At 39.5% G+C, this 3581-nt stretch overlaps 1 pseudogene; it reads left to right on the top strand.

The window, feature by feature from the left end:
* The first annotated feature begins 2214 nt into the window (after positions 1–2214).
* Positions 2215–3207, top strand: LOC138159089 (glyceraldehyde-3-phosphate dehydrogenase-like; annotated as a pseudogene).
* The last annotated feature ends 374 nt before the right edge of the window (positions 3208–3581 follow it).

The following is a 3581-nucleotide window of genomic DNA, read 5'->3' as shown; positions in this document are numbered from 1 at the left end:
TAGGGGCTCTAATCCTAATATCACCGACTCCCAGCTGTGGAATTTTCAATACTTCTCCATCTCCGCACCAACCACCTTTTTGTCCAGAAAAAACCCTACATCCTAATGTTCTGCTCTCTTGACTCATTGATGACTCCCTCAATCAGGCCACCATTTCAACAGAAGACCCAGACATATTCTCTTCACTCTAGGATCAATGCACTCTGCAACCTTCTTTATCAGTTACCTTTATCCCAAAGATCCTTCTTGCCACCTCCTTTATACCTTCCCTCTCCGCATTTTCTTCCATCACTAGAATGGAAGCAATCCAGGGACTTTCTTGTTTATTTATATTTGTGCTTTTAGTGCTAGCATAGTGCCTGATAGTAGTAAGTACTTAATAAGTGTTTTATCTATCGGTCTCTAGCTTTCTTACTCAATTTCTTTCAGCCTCAGTTTTTTCATCTGTAAAATGGTGATATCAATCATCAATCACTTACCCTGCTTATTTCTTGTAGCTATTGTGAATATAATGGATTTAAAAGAAACTTTAAATTTAAAGGGCTGTTCAAACAAAAGTTTTGGCATTGGCTCTTAGGCTCATCTTCACACTTTTGCTCAAAAAGAACTGCCCCAGTTCTGGCAGAAGCATGTTTAATGATATGTTGATATTGCCCTTTGGCCAGTATTGAATTATGTCTTTCCTCTGAAGGTGGCAGCAAATAAATGCACCCATGTGTTCCCAGGCATACTTGTGCACCTTTCCTGGTAGATGCATTTTGCATGTCAAAATTTCAACATGCACACATAGAATCTAGATATATGTACATATGTTATATATAATTTTTGAGTAACTGATTTTTTTGGTAGAAAAGTATTTATATGAAAAAAGTAAATTAGCAAAATTTTGAGACCAAGTTAAGAACTTGAGTTTTAGTATTTTTATTTATTTAATTTTTTTAAATTTTTTATTTTAATTTTGCTTTTTGGAGGGTGATTGGGGTTAAGTAACTTGTCCAAGGTCACATGGCTAGTTTTTCTGTGTGTGTGTTAAGTGTCTGGGGCCGAATCCAAACCCAGGTCCTCCTGTCTCCGTGCAGTGCTCTACTCACTGCGATACCTAGCCGCCCCAAGTTTTAGTATTTTTAAAGTAAATTTTTACAGATATCTTTTTTTTGCATCATCTATAGATCTCTTAGATCTCTGCCCCTTCCTTTTTTAAAAGGGAAATATTTTCTGGTTCCTATTTTTTTCTTTTTATATTGTCAGAGACAATATGACATCACAGACTGCCTTTCTGTTTCTGAATGATTAACAGATCATAGGATCACAGACTCAGAACTAGGAGGAGGAATTGAGGTCATTTGGGTCAACTCTGTCATTTTCTCAATGAGAAAGAAGGTGAATCCCCTACAGTCACACAGACAGTAAGTGGCCTAATTAAGTTCCAGACCTAGGACTTCTGACTCCAAATAGAGCTCATTTACCACTCCTCTCATGCCTTTACAAAGGGAAGAAGACCCTAAAAGTTTAAATGAGTTCAAACAGTGAGCCCCTGCTAACTAGCTCCCCATGTGTTTGTTTGATGACTATTTCTGAAATATTGAGATATGTGAAATATACATCTTGCCAAATCTTTATCTGTTTTGTCACTTTCAATAAGAAATCAGAGAGTACATCTGTTGCTGTTTTGAGATTATAACACATTTTTAGAGATATGTGAAAATTAGAAAAATAGAGGTTCAGCAGTGTACCCACATAATTTATGCCATGTGTGTGTGTGTTACAGCATAGGGAAAAGGAATAGGCATATAGAATTTTCTTCTTTTGGTCATCTCTTTGTTATAAACATTGCTCCAAGGAGGAATTTGAGTCCAATTAGGTTCCTTTTCCCTGCCAGCAACTCCCAGAATCTTGAGCACATTTGGCCACCAGGACATTGCAGAAGACTGAACCTCACTTAACAAAATAGATACAACTTTCTTCTTGTGTGAGAAAAGGGAGTAAAATCAGGATTTGTAAGGGCATGGATTGTTTGAGGTGAAGGAGAATTTCTGACTTAATGTAAACATGTAAATCTATCAAAATGACTTAGATTCATTGAGAACATATTTTTGAACAATGATTCTAGAGGGATACCTATACAGATAGCCCTACAAAAGGAACAAAAGCTTTTAGCTCTTCTCCCAAGCTCAGTGCCAGGATATGCTGCTTCAGTTGCATCCCTGAAACATGATGGTGAAGGTCAGAGTCAACAGAGTTGGCCATATTGGGTGCCTGGTGACCAGGACTGCATTCAACTCAGGCAGAGTAGACATTGTGGTCATCAATGACCCATTCATTGACCTCAACTACATGGTTTATTTGTTTCAATATGATTCCACCTATGGAAAGTTCAAGGACACCGTCAAGACTAAGGATGGGAAGTTGGTGATCAATGGAAAAGCCATTATCATATTCTAGCAGCAGGATCCCCCACCAATATTAAATGGGGAGATGCTGGAGCCAAGTATGTTGTAGGGTCCACTGATGTTTTACCACCATGAAAAAGGCTGGGGTTCACTTGAAGGGTAAAGCTAAGCAGGTCGTTATCTCTGCCCCTTCTGATAATGCTCCAATGTTCTTGTTAGTAGTGAGACATAAGAAATATGACAATTCTCTTAATATTGTCAATACAGCACTACCAATTGCTTGGCCCCCTTGGTCAAAGTCATTCATGACAACTTTGACATTGTAGAAGAACTCATGACTACACTCTATGCCATTACTACTACCCAGGAGACAGTAGATGGTCCCTCTGGCAAGCTGTGGCATGATGGGTGTGGTGCTGCCCAAAACATCATTCTTTTTCCACTGGTCCTGCTAAGGCTATCACAAGGTCATACCTGAGTTGAATTGGAAGCTCACAGGGATGGCCTTCTGTGTTCCTACTCCCAATGTATCTGTTGTGGATCTGACCTGCCCCCTGGAGAAACATGCCAAATATGATGTTATCAAGAAAGTGGTAAAGCAAACATCAAAGGGAACCTGGAAGAGTATCATGAGCTACCCGGAGGATCAGGTTGTATCCTGTGACTTTAATGGTGATAACCATTCTTCTACCTTTGATGCTGTTGCTAGTTTTGTCTTCAACAACCATTTTGTCAACTCACTTCCTGGGGTGACAATGAGTATGGTTATAGCAACCATGTAATAGAGCTCATGATCTATATGACCTCCAAAGAGTAAAGTGGAAAGCCACGGATCTTCATCCCAGCTCCACCACTGGGGATCCCACATCCCTAACTTATGTTCCCATACTAGAAATCCCATGCCCCATTCACAGTCTTGCCTCAAACCAAAGCATCCTTGTAGTAGGCAAGGAGAAGCCTAGGGTCCTATATTGTGTACCATCAAAAATTACCGTATCAGTGCAAAAAGGGGTGGTGGGAAGGGATAGAATTAGATTACAAGTAATTACCTCTCCCAAGACCCAGGTAAGCACTCTTGACATCAGTCACAAGGTCTATTCACTACAAGTTCCAAATACAATGGAAGACAGAAAAAGGGAAAGAAAAAGAGAGTCAGAGACAGATATCCATATGAAGCTAATACTAACCTTG

The sequence above is a fragment of the Petaurus breviceps genome, unplaced genomic scaffold (assembly GCF_028583685.1).
Source record: "Petaurus breviceps papuanus isolate PSGF00001 unplaced genomic scaffold, PetGlider_PUasm1.0 175, whole genome shotgun sequence".
Taxonomy (NCBI): domain Eukaryota; kingdom Metazoa; phylum Chordata; class Mammalia; order Diprotodontia; family Petauridae; genus Petaurus; species Petaurus breviceps.
Note: the sequence above shows the minus strand (reverse complement) of the source record. Positions and strands in the feature narration are given on the sequence as shown.